This window comes from Mesoplodon densirostris, chromosome 2, assembly GCF_025265405.1.
Source record: "Mesoplodon densirostris isolate mMesDen1 chromosome 2, mMesDen1 primary haplotype, whole genome shotgun sequence".
Lineage (NCBI taxonomy): Eukaryota > Metazoa > Chordata > Mammalia > Artiodactyla > Ziphiidae > Mesoplodon > Mesoplodon densirostris.
Window position 1 is genome coordinate 47,989,732 of NC_082662.1, and position 17,477 is coordinate 48,007,208.

General features: G+C 45.2%; 1 pseudogene; it reads right to left on the reverse strand.

The window, feature by feature from the left end:
- Window positions 1-14,506: 14,506 nt before the first annotated feature.
- On the reverse strand, window positions 14,507-17,257 carry LOC132502982 (G protein pathway suppressor 2-like; annotated as a pseudogene).
- Window positions 17,258-17,477: the final 220 nt, after the last annotated feature.

Below are 17,477 nucleotides of genomic sequence, written 5' to 3' on the forward strand. Positions count from 1 at the left end.
GAAGGCAGAGTTGTCTCCCACTAGAGGAGCTGAAAAATAAGACAATCTCTTCCACGGTTCCTTGAATCTAGTTTTTGCCAGCTGGACAAAATCACCTAGACTTTATTCAGAAGCTAGGGAGGAATTGGGGATACTGAAGATGACTGGTTGCATAGTTGCAAGCTTCCTCATTTCTGCAACAGATTATAAGGGCATAGTTATAGTAAGAGCTTCCTTATTACACTGCTAAATTCATGTTCCCTTTGCCTCATTCAGTACCTTACTTGGTCATGGATCTTTACCTGACTGTGTGACCCTAACCTTCATTCCTAGAGGGTCTAAACCTGTAGTAGATCTGGATGTGTTGGGTTGCTATGGTCTTCCATTAACTTTACCACTAGTCCTGTTAATTCATGTTGCAGGAGCACCAACCAGCCAGGTGGTAGTGTTGGTTTCCAGTTCAATGAGCCATTGTTGTGTTCCCTGGTAGAAACTTTCCTTCCCTGGGAACTAAGACTTCTAAACCAACAGAACCCCAAATCTGTAGGAAGGGGAATAAAATTTTTGTGAATGGGTCATTTGAGTTAATGGTGAAAGAAGCTCCTCCCACTTCTTGGTTCTCACACCCAAGTGTTCCAGCTATGGGAAAATGGTATCAGACATGAACTGGAAGTTCAGAATGGTACCCCAACCCTTCAAGTGTTGTCATTTGGCAAGCACCATAACTGAGTCTTTAATAGGCCATTCAACCATTCTGTCAGACTCTCTTGCTTTTAAGTGATTAAGTTCATGATAAAACTCATGGTCATGAGCCCGTTGTCTTCCTCTTTTCTTTAAAATGAGTTCCTTGGTGAGAAGCAATGTTGTGTGGGTTTCCATGTTATGGAGAATAAGGCATTCTTATGCCTATAGATAGAGGTGTTGTCAGAAACACTGTGGGCAGGAAATCCATATATTCATGTTGGTATCTGTTCTGGTGAGGATAAATCAGTACCTCCCACATGATCAGGCCAGGTGGCTGAATGCTCTCCCTGGAAATAATGCCATATCTTGAGGCTCAGCAATGGTCTCTGCTGTTGATGGGTTGGACACATGCATGCGTTCTTTGACCAGAGTTGATCTGGCTACAGCACTACTCACCTCCATTCCTGCAACTGTGACTACCATGTTCATGAGCCCACTGAGCAAACATCAAGGTGGCTAGGGAAAGAAGCTATGTGTCCACAGAATAGGATACCTTGACCATCTGATTATTGAGTGTTCCTTTGCTATAAGTAATATATTTTTTGTGAACATCTACACAGACAAAAATAGCCTCCTGTTCTGTGCTCATTCTGAGAGGTCCACCCTCAGATCTCCTTGGTACTATCCTCTAATCTTGTTCTTTCCAAGACCTCGCCTACCTGGCCAACTTAATCACCCTGGGCTGCCTCGGTAAGCCCCTGATAACGTGGTGTAAGCTGTGCAACTTGGTGAGAAGGGGCATCTACTTTGGCTATTCAGATGCCACTTAGTTTAGGATCTAATTAATGGAGAACCTGGAGGTAAAGAACAGAAAGGATTGATTCTTATCCTTCTCCCTACCAGTTGAGTTTCCCATCCTAGCACTTGGGTTTTCAGAAAAGGCGAAGGCCAAGCAGAAGGAAAGCTCCAAGCGGCTCAACAGGAGGAGAGGTGAGTCATTTACTTCTTGAGGAATTAGGTTCAGTAATGTCTCATTAATCTGGCTTCATCAGGAAATGAGCTGTGTCACCTAAGTCAAATTTCCAACAACACTTTCATGTGCCAAATTTTGATTTAATAATTTTGAATGGAAGTCTTTCTAAACCAATTTCATGCTTATCTGCCTATTTCAGTGGAGGATCCTGCCCATTTGCTAACCTTTTCTTGAGGACATCGGGACCGTTAATTTGCCAGGTTATAGTTTAGGAAAAATAAGGGCTATTTGCCCAGTGATGAATTTCCCCATCCTTGTTGTGAATTTTGAGTTATTCTGTCTACTGTAATCATTTTATTCATTTTTAGGGGCTGTATGACAAGATAGATAAGGAAGGGTTCTGGAGTCAGAGCTGAGTTTGAAGTTTAGCTCTGTTGTTTATGGTCTCTGGGCTCCAGCATCCTCATATGCAATACAGGTATAACTACCTTGGCTCTGATCATGTATCTAGAAATTTCTACCCCTCAGTATCATGGTGAGGGTCAAATACACAACAAAAGGGAAGGCCCAATGCTGTGAGAGCACCTAACACATTGTAGCTGCTTAATAATAAACATTACTTCCCAAGGAGTGGGTTTGCTTCTTGCTCTACAATTTTCTTACCATCTCAACTTGCTATGTCTAGACTGCAGAGGGTCACCTATGAGCTTCAAGGGCCTAGCACAAAGTTGGGCACAGTGTAGGGGTTGGGACATGTCTTTCTCTTCACCACAAAGAAAAATGTCAGCTCCTCAGGGGAAGTGAAGTTTCTCCTTGTGTAAGTTCTACAACCAGGTTTGCATGTGATGGTCTTGGGACATGTAGCAATTCTGTAGACTTTGGCTCTTTAAGTTTTTGGAATGCAACAGTCAAGCTCTACCTCCAACACCCTCCCCAAGGTTTTCTGTTTAAGAAGTACAAATGTATCACTGCTCAACACTTAGCGAAAAAGGAGAAAGAAGTCTCTTACTAAACTATTCACAAGCTCCCAGAGCTGTAATAAAAACCTTGGAAATTTCTCATTCTACGTTCTCCCCCACTGCACACACACACGCACACACACACACACACACACACACACACACACACACTGCCTTTCTCTCAGAATCATTCTGTCCTTCATGCAATTGGTAAGGCATGAACAGCAAGTGGGAAATTGGGAGTGAGGAGTGTTCCAGTTACATCGCTTTTGAAATATTAAAGTTCCTAGAGCCAAGACCAAAGCCATGTATTGACAAAGGTAGGGCACACCTCTGACAGCAACCTCCTGCCAGGCTTCTAGAATGCTGATTCATCTTCTTGTGCAATGAAGACCTCTCCAGAGAGAAAGGGAGGGGAGGGAAGGGAAGCGAAGGAGAGCTCTCGCTTATAAGCACTTAGTATGTGTCAGGCTGTATAGATGCTGTTTCATTTAATGCTGACAGTCATCCTGTGGGGTAGATATTATCATCCACTTCTTGCAGACTGCGTGAACAGTTTGAGAAGTTGAATAATTTTTCCCAGTTACAACAGCTGATATATGAAGAATTTTATTTGGCGGGTGCTACAATATTAGGCTAGTCATATACCTTGAGATGCTCTCTCCAAATATCCCACCCCATCCTCTTCCCCAGAAGGCTAGAAAAAGGAGAGAAATATGGAAACTCTGATGTAAGCTATTTAAAAATTTTTGGACGGAATCTCAAGCTTGGTATCGCACAGTACAGGAATGACAGTTGTCATCTTTTCAAATATAGAGCACTTGACCATTTACAAAGATTTGTCCCCTTCCTCCCTTTCCCTCTTTCCTCCTTTCTTTGACAACAGCTCCATGCTGTATCTATCCCATGAGCTGTCTGGCTCCAGTTTTACCTTTAAAATGGGCATAATGACTTGTGTACTACGCATGAGAAGGTGTTTAGAAGAGCAAGTAAGACATTAGCTCTGGTCCCTTTTTTATGTGCTCTTTTGGCACCTGCAGTTTAGTAAAGTTATAATTAATAACACACAGTTACACAAATAGTTATTCATCTGTCTCTCCTGTGGAGATCTCCTAGGTCTGGCTTACCACTCCGTCTCCAGCTTTTATTTTATAGGGACCTTAGCTGCACAACTAGGACTTGAATCTGTGTGTAAGGATTGTTGCCAGGAGGTGGCTGGAAAATGGAAACAGTACTTTTAAATGAATAAAAAACTGAAAAGTATACATTGTTTGAATTCAACTGTATGATGCTAATGAAGGTCTGTGAACCCAGGTTGCAAAGCCGATGCCCGGACAGGCTGCCCACACCTGTTCTAGTGGGCAGGGTTGGGAAGATTTGATGCTGACTCAACAGTCCTTAGTGTGGCTGGTAGTGCAGGGGAGTGTAAATAGCATGGTGCTTGGAGCCTGGAAGTCACATGAACCATTCCCTCAAGTTTTGTCTCATTGGCAAATTTCACTGGAATGCTTTCTATTTTCTCCATGTGACTAGAAACATTGAGAAACCTCTGGCGGTCAGAGGGCTTTGTCCTTGGCCCTTCCCATCCAAAAAAATTGTCTGATTAGCCTTAATCATGCTGTGATGGCCACAGCTCTCTATGGACAAGCAGAGAAAATGCCCACTGGATGATTTTGAGGAGGCTAGGTTGACGATCTAGCTAGATTTTGCCAAGGAATCTGGCAAATTCTCTTAGGATGTCTGTACAACATCTGTGGAATGCTCTTGATCTGGTAATTTAGCATCTCAGCTCCAGTAGGAAATGAGGCTAGTTTGGTGTGATTTCCTTTGTTGGATCGTCTTCCTTTTTATGCCACAGATACTGGCATGAGAATCTCCCCTTTAATTATTCTGGGGATTGTTTGCAGATAGTTTAGTCACTAACATGTATTAAGCACCTGATCAGAGCCAGGCACTAGGTTGTTTCCATTCTCTAATGCTCCCAATGATCCTCCCCGGTGGGCACTGGTCTTGCTCCCATTTTGAAGATGGGAAAATAGAGGCTTAGAAATGTTTCAAGAGGTGTCAAGGTCTCACATGCACCTTCTAGAGTTTGACGTTTATGTGGAAGATCCAGAGCTGAAAACCGTCCTCCTGGAAGAGTGAGGAAAGGAAACTAGTGTTTCTTAGCAATCATGTGCTGCACACCTGCTGAGTGTTTGACAAACTTCATTGTGTTGAAAGATCACAGCACACCTAGGAGGCGGCATTGTTAGTGTCTCCGTTTTAGAGAGGGGAACCTGAAGCCGAGCGGTGAAGGAACTTGCCCATTGTCAAGGAGCTAGTGAGCGGGGGCAGGTTTGGAGCTCTGGTCGTGTGTGGCAAAGCTTGTCCTTCTAGTCACTATGTAGAGCTGCCCCACAGCAAGTGTACAGGAGAAGCTGGGGTACCCGACTGAGGACAAGGGACGCTGGCGAACCTGGGAGATTGCAGGATGCAGGGTGGTGTGGCAGCCCAGGGACCCTGGGTGTCACAACCAGTCAGTGTCTGCAAGCTTCCTCCTATTGTCCCCCTGCTGTTTTGGAGCTTTCAATTTTGTGTTCCTTCTCAGCTAAAAATAAGGTTTTGTTTGCATATGTGGGGAAGGACCTGGGACCCTCCTGAGAAAATCCACAGAGGAAACAGGACACAGAGCGGACTGCAAAGGCAGGAACATCACTCCTCAGCTCTGAGAGGCTGGAAGCACGGAGCGGGAAATGGCACTTCCCCTGTGTTTTTATGTTTAGCTGGGGTTTAATTAATAACCAGCAAACAAGTCTATAATTAACTCGATTTCCCTTTTGGCCAGCCGAGGGAATCATAATAAAGCTCCTTTTTAAGTCCACGGTGTTGCTGGAAGGATGGGAGGGAAATTGGGCTTTCCAGCACTGCTTGCCCAATAAGGAGGGCCCTACATCGCATTCCTGGCTCCCTCCCCCTGAAAACTGTATTATCTGTACCAGATGTTGCATTAAAAGAAGAATTACTATACTTCAGGGCTCAAATTATATGTGCCTGATTTATTGCCGGCCTCAGTTTTAAATGCTACCTTGCAGAACGCTGATAAATGATAGCTGATTATTTTGTGGAGTGCCGAGGTTGATGAAGATCTCAAGGGTAGGAAGGGGTTAACTCCTTCCAGGCTGGGACCATTTGGCTGGCCATTTCACTCTCCTTCTGAACATTTCAAATCTCCCCACACCACCCAACCGAACACGTACCGTTTTGGTTGTTTTTATTTTTCATCTCGAAAATGACATGCTCAAGACTCTTGGCTCCACGAGGCATCGTGTACATCAAAGATGAAGTACCAAATTTTTTTTTTTTTTTTTTTTTTTGTGGTACACAGGCCTCTCACTGTTGTGGCCTCTCCCGTTGCGGAGCACAGGCTCCGGACACGCAGGCTCAGCGGCCATGGCTCACGGGCCCAGCCGCTCCGCGGCATATGGGATCTTCCCGGACTGGGGCACGAACCCGTGTCCCCTGCATTGGCAGGCGGACTCTCAGCCACTGCACCACCAGGGAAGCCCCTAAAGTACCAAATTTTAAGCATGGCTTTCAAGACCTGTCTCCAGCTTCCCTTTCCAGCCTCCCATTATTATATGCCTCTTCCCACATGCTCTGCCCCGAAGTCCTGAACAATCTGGCCGGTGCCTGCTTCACCAGCCTCATTTCTTGTCCCACTGCCACCCCGGCCTTCTTCCAGTTCCTTGAATGTCCTGACTCCTTCGCGCAGCAGGAACTTTGCATGTGCTTCTCCCTCTACCTGGAGCTCTTTCCCCTCCATCCTTCGTTTGGGCACCATCTATCTCATCTCAGCACGAATGTCACCGTACGACCCCCAGAATTTATTAGATATCCCTTTCTATTCAGTCTCATGGTACCGTGTACATTTCTCTTCTAGCATTTTTCATAATGTATGCTCATTTATCTATTTGTGCAATTATTTGCCTATTTCCCCTATTACATTATGAGCACCATAAGGCCAGGGACTGCATCTGTTTATCACTGTAACTCCAGAGCCTAATACAGAGCCAGGCACAGATGCACAACATTTTTTAATTGAATAAATGTCTAGGGGAATAGTCAAGCTGCCTGCCCACCCCATTCCTCACTCTGCTCATCATCCTTCTTTTGGTTATTTCTGCTTCCAAAAGAATGTCTTCATCTATTTCTGGAACCACCTTGCCTTTCATAAAATCTCCATCACTAGTTTTGTGTGACCTCAGGCAAGTTACGTGACCTCCCTAGGCCTCAGTTTCCCTCATACACAACATGGGTGTAACAATAGACTAGCTGCACCTGGTGGTTGTGCAGATTAAATGAGTCAGTGTATGAAGGCACTCCTGGCTCATGGAAGGTACCATGTAAAATGTTGAAAGGTTAGTGTTTTCTTGGTGAATATGCATGTCCTCTAACGTGACTTTAACTTGGGCCTTTGCTCTGGCTCTGCTTCCTCTAGCCACACCCTTTGGCTTTGACTCTGTCTTTCTCAGCATTCCTGGCCTCAGAGAGGGCGTAGTTCAACCAAAGGGACAGCTGACCCAGACTTGGGGAGGCTGCTCAAAGGAGTGGATGCCTGGTTCTTAGAAAATAGAGAGGACATTGCCAGGTGCTGAACTGAGACAGAATATTCCAGGAAGAGGGAAAAGCATGAAGAAAGCCCAGAGAAGCTGAAGAACAAGGCGTTTTGGGACCACAGCTCACCAGGGTCCAGTGTGGTTGGAGTACAGAGTGCAGCTGGGTGCAGACGCAGAGGATCCCAGGCCTCAGAGGACTTTGTGTGTCATGCTAAGGAGTTCGAGTGTGCCCTGTAGCTTAGGAGCAGCAATTGACATTTTTGGAAGAAGAGAATGCCATGGTCATCTCCAGATGCCATAAGAGGGCAATCTGGGCCAACAGCAGGGGTCATGGTCATGTTAGACAGGAAGGGGAGCAGTGAATGCTTCAACTACATCCAACCCTGCTCAGTGTCTGCAGAGATGGGTCTGGGTTCCACATGGACCTGCGGGAGTCACCAACTTTTTAAAACCAAGGGTTTTAAAGATGTGCCAGTTCCCCAGGCATGGATGGAACCTCCTTCCCCTCAATTCAATTCAGGTCTAATAGGTCCCAGGGGGAGCTGCAGATTCATGAGTGAGCAAGCAAATGGAGAGGAAAGAAGGTAGCTTTTGTTGAGGTTTGTCAAGTTTGTGAAGCTCTATGAGGAACTTTGCACATGCCTGGAATGAACATTTTCTCCTTCAATCCTCCCAACAATCCTGAGATGTAGGTATTGTGAACTCATTGTTTATAGATGAGAAATCTGAGGCCTAGAGAGGCTTAGAAAATTTGTCCAGCTAGTACTGACACAGTTTTAGATTGTTTACTCCCAAACTCTTGTCATTGCTACTTTACCTGGCTGTTTGCTTTACACAACACCCAAGTAGAGTGATCCTTTGATACCTGTGTTATTGCTCTACTAAACTATAAGCCTGTTCAGTGACCAGTACTGGGCATTTCACACATTAAGTTCTCAATCTGTGTTTGCTGATTGGCCCAGTATCCTCTAAACCTACAATGATTCCATCAGTCACTAGAGGGCATGATGGATATGCAATGTGGAGTGAAATTGAGTTACAGATGATTTAATTACTCAGTTAAATCTTCTTCCATCCATCCTTCCTTTCTTCTACGTATAGATCATTAACTGTTCACAAAAAAATTATGAAATGCCTCAGATGTACAGTGTACTAGGCTAGGGACATAGGGGTTAAAACCTCCAAATTTCTCATTGTTTCTGGCAACTATGGAGGAAAGACCACCATGGGTTTAAATCATGGGAACCCACAGACAGCCCTTCATTCAGTCTTGGAGGCAAGGAAGACTTCTCTGAGAAGGTGATATCTGAGCTGGGTTTAAAAATGAGTTGAAATTTGCTAAGTGTAGAAGTGAGAGAGAAAGGTAGTCTAGGCGAGGAGTCAGCATAAGAAAAGGCCCAGAAAAAGAAGTGACAAGGTCTGGAGTCTACAAACAGATTGGGATGGAGAGATGTGACAGAAGCCTGGAGGTGGGGCTGGAGACGTGGACCGTGAATGGCATCCTGAGCGCTGTTGGACTAGCCATGAGGTCTTCAGTAGAGCCCATGAAAGGTTTTAAGTGAGTTGGAGGTGAGAGACAGAAGGGATTCTTTTTATGGTCTGTTTTGTCTTTTAGAAAGATCACTTTGGTTGCAAAGTAGAAAATAAAAAACTGAGGATAAGAACAGTTTGAAGACTATATTAATCCAGACAAGAGATGATAGTGGCCTGAATTAAGGCAGCAGATATGAGGTGTGGAGAGTTGGATGGCTTTTAAGATTTAAACACATTTTAAGGTATTAGAATTGATAGATCTTGTTGACTGTTAGAGATGAAGGAACTGATGATGATTCCCAGGTTTCTGGTTTGAGGGCCTAAATGGATGGAGGTGATATTCACGGGGGTGGAGAACATGGAAGGGAGGAGTGGAGTTTGGAGGAAGATGACAAGTACAATTTTAAACATGCTGTGAACAGCCTCTGGTACATCCGGGTGAAGATGTCCAGCAGGCAGCTCCATGCATGTGTTTGGTGCTTAGAGAAGGTTCTGGGTTGGAGAGACAGATTTTTGGAGGTATAAGCATATGGATGGTCTTTAGAGACATGGATTGGAATGAGCTCAAGCAGGATTAGTGTTTGAGGAAAGGAGAACTGAGAGTTGGAGGAGGAGCCTCAGCAGTAAAGGATCAAGATCTGAAAGGGTGGGAGAAATCTCTAGGACAATTACATCATTGAATCCCAGGGGAAATCCTTTAGGAAGGTTTGGTTAACAGTGGTAAAAGCTGCAGAGTTCAGGAAAAAGGACTAAGAGGTATCTACTGGTTTTAGCAAACAATATGGGAAGGGCAGTTTCTATGAAATGGTGGGTGTAGAAACCAAGATTCAGTGACTTGAGGAGTGATTCAGAGGTGAAGAAGTGTCGGCAGTGAGTGAAGATGCTATTATAGGACTCTTGGGTGTGAAGGAAAGAAAGAAGTTAAGAAGTAACTCTCTAGGAATATGGAATCAAGCGGGGGTGGTTAAACTTAATAGAGAATCTTGACCACATTTATGAAATCACAGTGAGTCGAGAGGAAGAGGCTGAAGACAGAAGATGGAGAGCAGACATAAAGAAACTTACGGGTGGCAGGTAGATTGCAGTGGACGGAGGTGACATTGGCCTGATGGAGGCCTTTTCATCTCACGAAAATGCGAAAAGAGACTGTAAACCAGAACGAGATGAAAGAATTCCCTCAGCCACACCTGTCGGAAGCTGAAAATTAGTCTTGGAATTCTGTTGCAAGTCTTTGTAGTTGTTATGTCCACACATCTATCGATTCATTTAGTTTCTAATCACCTCCCACACTGGAATCTACCCATTCACTGGTCTGTCTGTGACCCATCCACCTTGGCAGAGCTAGCTTCCATCTCTATGTGTAAGACCAATCATTCTGAGTTTATTATTTTTGTTCTCTTTGTAAAGTCCCCAGATAAAGATCCTTTCCAGGTATTGTTAGGGATTGAATAAATGAATCAATAAATGAATACATGAATGAATACCCACTCCAGATCTCTTTCAACCAACAATGACATATATTTATTAAGCAACTGCTATGTATGTGCAAGGCAATGTGCAGGTGCTCAGACCACAATAATGAACTAAGTGGAGCTCATAGAGCTTATTGCTGGTTAGAGATACAGATCTGATAATAGGTGATCACACTACAAATGCATTTTGAGGGAAGGGGCATAATCTATACACAGGGGGCTGGAGATGGCTTCCTGGAGTGGGTGACTAAGCAGAAACTGAGCTTTCCAGGTTAATCCATGTTGGCTACTATAGTCTGTTTTATGAATAGAAAATCAGAGTATTTCTATCGGAATCTGCTATACTTATGAATGTATGAATGAACAAATGAATGATTGAATGAATAAATGTTTTTTTCCAGCCTATTAACAATATTTATAGTCATCTATCTTTGAAATCTTGCTTCCCAGAAAGCGTCAGCCTCCAGTAACCAGCTGCCCACTGTCAGGGGATTTTGTAAATACTGAAATGCTATAATTCCAGTCTGTTCTTTTCTAACATCTGTACTTTTCTGGGGAAGAACTGTATGTTTCTTCTCATCTGACTGTAATAAGTACTTAAAGCAAGGCATTTGAACTTTGGATGTGGGGGACCTTTCTTTGGTTGAAGAAGCCAGCTTCTCCTCCAGGCTAAAGCTCATTTAATTGACCTGAAGGCTTCTGTGAGCCCTATGAAAATAATTGTTGATGGAGGATGGCTTTGCTCAGAAATTGTGGAAATGACTGGGAGAGATAGATAGTTTTAGCCACTCGGCCCTGGTGTTTCGGACAGGCCACCCAGAAATCAATCCCCAGCAGAGAACACTCTTCTACTTTTGCAAATCTCCAGAGGAAGAAGAATCTACAGCTTTAACACACCTCCATCATGGTGATTAGAAATGATAAAATCAAGAAATGCTCTGGGATAGATTGGTAGATGTCTTGCGGACCTACAAGTACAGCTTTGCTAATAAAAATAATACTGGCTCCTGTTGATGGTGTCTACCATGTGTCAGCCTGGTGAGGTTACAGGCCATCTGTGTCCCTGTCTAAGGAAGTGAAGAAAAGACAGGGGGCAGTGCTGAAGGGGGGATAGAGAAGGACTCAGCCAAGGTCATGTCCCCAGCCTGGCCTCCAGGGCCCTGGAGCTGCAGGGGACATGTTGAAATGCTCTGGTAAGACCCTATCATTCACCATGGGCTGAGTGGGAGAACATATTTTACTCAGCACAGAGAAAAGACTCTAAACAACCAAGAGTTATCAACCAATCAACAAAGGTCTTCTAAAGACTTACTGGGTGCTGTTTGTCAGGGGTAATATATGAGAATTAGAAAACTAGAGAGAAAAAACATTACACAGAAGAACCTTAAGAATAATACTATCTTAAAAAATTAAATACTGCATTGTACAGTTCAAAATCAGGGACTATGGAGATTCAGAGAAGGTGGTGGTGCTGTAGGGTAAGATGCTTGTGAAAGGCCATAAAAAAGAACAAAATTTTGCCATTTGTAGCAACATGGATGGACTTGGAGGGCATTATGCTAGGTGAAATAAGCTAGACTGAAAAGACAAATACTATATGATATCACTTATTTGTGGAATCTAAAAAATACAAAAAACTAATGAATATAACAAAAAAGAAGTAGACTCACCGATATGGAGGACAAACTAGTGGTTACCAGTGGGGAGGAGGAAGGGGGAGGGTATTATAGGGGTGGGGGAGGGTGGTACAAACTACTGGGTGTAAGATAGGCTCAAGAATGTATTGTACAACATGGGGAAAATAGCCGATATTTTGTAATAACTGTCAGTGGAGTGAAACCTTTAAACATTGTATTAAAAAAAAAAAAAAAGGAAAACAAAATTCTACCTATCTTCCAAAAAAAAAAAAGACTCTGCTCAGGAGTCACCTTTTCTGAGAAGCCTGTCTGACATCTCCTCCTCCCCTAGCCACTGTTCGGCTTCCCAGCCATGTGCTGTCATAGTGTGTAATACTTGCCTCCTGGTGTTTACCAGGCTGTTTACTTGCCCATTACAATAAACAGATTTGCTCCATCTAGATGAGTTCCGGGAAGTACAGTATGGTGTTTGGAAGAGGTTGAGCAAATACCTAATTTCCCAGGTGCACTTTCCTTATTTGAAAACCTGGGATAACAATGGTATCTATCTATTTATCTATCTACCTACCTATCTAGCTATAAAATTATCAGTATTACTATGATCTTTTCTATTTGCTCCCAGATCCATTTTTGATTCTCTTTGTCTTGCTCTAGGATAAGGTTGACCCTTATGGACTGCATTACCTGGGCTCCCTTGATGACAGGCTTGGCTCATGGGAGGCCCTGGCAGGAGGTGGAGCAATAGGAAGAGAGAGGCCTGGGGTATTTCTTTGCTGCTGCAGCACCACATTCCTGGCAGTATTTTGTGGTTGATGTCCTGCATGGGAGCTGGTTTTCATAGCTTCACTAACACTGTCTCTGTCCCTCCCTGTCCCTCTAGCCCTTGTGGTGCTAACAGCTCTCTGCTGTTGCCAGTGTCTGGTGGCTCAGGATTCTCATCTGTTCCCTTATCTCTGCCCCTTATCTCTTCAACGGTCCTTTTACTAAGGTCTTTTTTGTTCTATTCTGGACCATCTGTGGCGAACTTGGCTTCCCTGATGGATACAGTTCTCTCAATAGGGCTGTTGTGTGTGGCTGCTAGTGGTCACTCGAGTTTTGTTCTTTTCCTCCTACTGCAATCAGACTGGCTGAGAGTCTGTGGCCAGCTTAAGCCGAAGCCCTCCTACTCCCTGTGAGCCATTTCTCCAGCCTGATGGGTGGTCCGTGCAGGTGTCTCACACATACTGATGGTCCCAGCCTCTTTGGTAAAGGAATGTTCCCAGGGCTGCCCCAGCTGGTAGAAGTACCGCCCCTTTTTCTAGAGGTTTTCCACCATATCCCCCCAACTCCAATTCTGATCTTCCTGCCACCCGGCTCCTTAGGGGTGATCAAGGCCAAAGAGCGATGCAAACGTGTGTCCTTTTTCCTCTTTGGGCCGTGCCTTAATCTGCTAGGGCAGCCATAACAGAATGTCACAGACTGGATGGTTTAAAGCACAGAAATTTACTTGTCACAGTTTGGGAGGCTGGAAATCTAAGATCAAGGTATCATTCAAGGTATCAGTTGTTTTGTTTTCTCCTGAGGCCTCTGTCCTTGGCTTGCAGATGGCTGCCTTTTTTCTGTGTCCTCACGTGGTCTTTTCTCTGCCGCACGCCCTCCTGGTGTCTCTTCCACTTATAAGGACACCAGTCTAATCGGATTAGGGCCTCACCCTTATAGCCTTATTTAACCTTAATTACCTCCTTCAATGCTCTATCTCCCAAAAGAGTCATATTGAGGGTTAGGCCTTCAACATATGCATTTTGGGAGGAAACAGTTCAGCCCATAACAGGCAATGATGGAAAGCATGAAGAAGCAGACACACAAACTCAGACACTTTAGGCAGAGAAATGCCTTCTTTCTCCCTCTTCCCCTGAGGAAAGATGACTCTAACTTTATCAAAGCACACGGATCTCGCCCAGGGCCAACTTTCCATCCTCCTGTGGTCTAGAGGGTAAGGCATGGGCTTCAAGCCAGATAGTCCAACTTTGCATTTACATGATATGCAATCAGGTCAACTGCTTCCCTTCTCTGAGTCCCTATTTCCTCACTTGATTGGGTTGTTAATTAAATGACTTAAGGCGTATGGAAGCTGTGAGCAAACTTCTGCCCCTCTGAGGACATTTTGGGAAGAAACTTAGGAGGATCTCTTCCAACTGCCATTTTTCAGACAGTGTGTAATTCGTTGTTACTTCTTAATAATTTGCTTCTTTTCCAGACAGCCCACAACTCCTTCTCTACCAATAGGCATACTGTATAACTGTAAGCCTAACTCTAGACACCTCGGCTTCTAGAGGCAGGTGTAACAGGTGTGTGGAAGGAAGTGGGCATGCTGACCTGGTGCTGGGGTCCCGGGGATAAAGCAGGCAAGGTCCTCACCCCCAGGGAACCCCAGCATGGCTTTGGAAAATGGATGAGAAACCATGGTGATGTGGTGAGGACAGTGTGGTGAGGGAGGGAGTGCACATAGGAACCAGTTTGGGCATGGATGGTTTTTGAGACAGGAGGGCTAGAGTGTCTGGGGAGGCTTTCTACAGAAGGTGAGGTCCCCCTTTTTTTTCAAGTGACAGTAGACTTTATTGGCCTGGGACTTGGACACACTGGGGACCCTCCTCCATGGTGGGTGGTGAGGGTTGAAGATATAATCTGATGGTCACTTGCGGTAGAATCTTGGGTTCTGGCTGTGCTAGATAGTAGTGAGCCAAAGGCAGGGTTGGCTGGTAGCTGAAAAGCCCAACTTTTTGGGCTGTTGCATCCACACAAGGATCTGTGGGGAGGGGTAGGGAGTCCAGGGCTGGATGCGGAGCTTGGGGATGTGTGGGGCATGGGAGGGTGAATCAGAGAAGCAGTCTGCTGTTAGCATCTTCCATCTGCTTTTGCAAGGACAGGGCACCACCAGGCTGGGGGAACCCTGTCTGGGTGGGCTGAAAGTGGCCGTGCATGGCGCAGGGCTGTGACTGTGGCTGAGATAGGTACTGCACTGCCGGAAAGGCTTAACATCGTGCTCTGAGCTGCTGAGTAGGACTACAGGTTAGCTGCTCGGGTCCATGGTGAGGTGGAGGCTGAACGGTCCCATAAGCGCCACCTGGTCTGCCTTGGAATTGTCCATGCTCTGGACTCCCTTTGGAAGCAGCGGCTGAGCCCATGTAGTGCTGGGTCATAAGCATCTGGGGTCCAAACATCAGTTTGGCTCTGTCAGCTGTCATGAGGATGCCTGGGTGATTGTGTCCTCCAGCTGTCCCCCACTTGCTGAGGGTGTGAGTTCCTGGGTGACAGTCAGGCTCTGCTGGTGCACAGCTGATGTCAGAGTGGTCAGGTCATTCTGCTCCTTTTGCCTTTGTTTTTCTTCTTCATGTAGAACGTTCTTGAGCTGAAGGAAAACAGTGCTTTTCTTCCTGTAGGGCCAAAAGCTTCTCCTGAAATGTCAAGATTTGTTCCTTGGTCTCTTCCCATGACATTCTCTCTTCCAACTCCTTCTTCTCCCTTCTCTCCTGTTCTTCCTTTATCTTCTGTTGCATCCTCTTGTCCACCTCTTCTTCCTCTTGCTGCTTGTGCCTCTGCACAAGGGGCACAATGGGCTGGTGCAATGCCCTGGCCATGACATTGGAAAGCTTGGGGGTGCTCCAGGAACATGGGCAGGGTGCTGCCTGGGGTGTTTGGGCAGTGGGCACCCGGCTTGGTCACTGATCACCAGACTTAGGATGGGCCCACCTTGTTTTTGCTTCCTCTGCAGCCTCCCTGGGGTTTTCTTTTTTCCCCCCACTCCCCAGAGGTATGGGAAACTGATCAGAATGAGTGGAGGACAGGACATTCCAGCAGAGAGAATTACAGGAAGGTGAGAAACTTGCCCTTGAGTCGGAAGCAGAAGTGATGCTCTCAGATTTCCAGGAGGTTAGGGAAGATGTCTTGGGGTTAAATAAAGAGGAGTCACGGGGACTGGGTTGAAGGAGGTGAGTGTGATGAAATGCCCTTGATGTACATGGGAGTGAAATGCCTATGGGTGTGCATGTAAGCCAAGCACAACTTCTGGGGGCCCGAGTAGGATAATCTGGGGGTATGACAAGCTGGTGGGGGTCCACCTGGGATCAGTCTGGACATCCTTACCCAGTGGCTCCCGACCTGCTACGCTCATTGTTCCCCTGGGCTGTTCTGGAGGCCAAATCTGTTGTAGATGTTATTGACTGCCATGTTTATTGTGTCAGAGTCAGGGCCTGAATGGGGTAGACCTCCTCTCCTCGTTACCTCACTTGAGCAAGCACCATCATTAATGTATGCTTTTCTTAAGAAATGTGTACTTATTTCTAGTTATATAAGCAATAGGTTCATCCTAGAAAATTGGGAACATACCGAAAAATATACAAAGAAGGGAGTTAAAAACAATGTCCTGATATCAAAGAGATCTGATGTCAGAGATTGCAGAGACACTTAACATTTTGGTGTAACTTCTTCCAATGCATTGTTTTTTCTTTGTACGTGTACATTTACGTGTATGTGCATAGAAACATAAATGTTCGTGTGTTTAAGTCATACAACCTGCTTTACATCAAGCTGGCATGAAAAAAATGGGGTGGTATTAGTAGTCATAACTTGTATTTTACTGGCTCCCCCAAACCCTCTTTGCAAAGGTCTCCTGAATCATTTCTGGGAAGTTTTAAGGAATTTCTCATATGAACTCAGGAACTACTCCTCTATTTTCTTTACTTTCAGAATTGTGGTCCTTACAAAGATATTCACTCTGGAGGTCTCCAGGCCTCTGACTCTGCCTCGCTTTTGCTGCCAGGGCCCACCTTCGAAGCTTTTTCTAATGGGCACTGTTATGAGTCTTATAGCTGCCATGTACTTTGGCCCCTCCTGGTGCCCTGGAGCCATCCTCCAGGTACAGGGCACAGCTGAGCTCTCCGGAGCCTGTAGGAAACCAAAGCTAAGCTGAGATCCCTATAGAGGTGGGAGTCTCTGACCCTTTTGGCTTATACTTTGGGGGTGCAAGCAATCCTGCTTTAGGTCCTATGTAGCAATGTCTGCCAGAGCTTTTTATTGAAAACGTTTGTGATAAATAGGCTTGAAAGATGGCCACCATCAACTCCTTCCCTCCCTCCAAACACCTGCTGCTCCTCACATCAAAAAGTGAAATCTAGTCCCCAACCCTTTGAATCTGGTCTGGTCCTCGTAACTTACTACCAACAGGATGCATCCAAAAGCATGTTCTGGGACTTCTGGGACTAGGTGATAACAAGGCTTGACACTACCTGAGTCTCTTGGAGTGTTCATTCTTGGGTTACTTCTTCCCAGAACCTACCACCATATGATGAGAAGCCATATAGAGGGTCCACATGTAGGTGCTCCAGTTGACAGCCCCATCTGAGGGCACAGTCTGCACCAACTGCCAGGCATGTGAGTGCGCCATCTTGGATTTCCAAGGAGTCCAGCCTTCAGGTGACTCTAGCTAACCCACCATTTGACCACAACCACATAGGAGACCCTGAGGGAGAACTGCCCAGTTAGCTCAAGGAACCATGAAGGAAAATGATAAATTGCTGTTTTAAGTCACTAAATTTCAGGGTAGTTTGCTACACAGTCACATAAGCTAAACAGCAGATTTTAGCTTCTCTCTTAGCTCAGATATA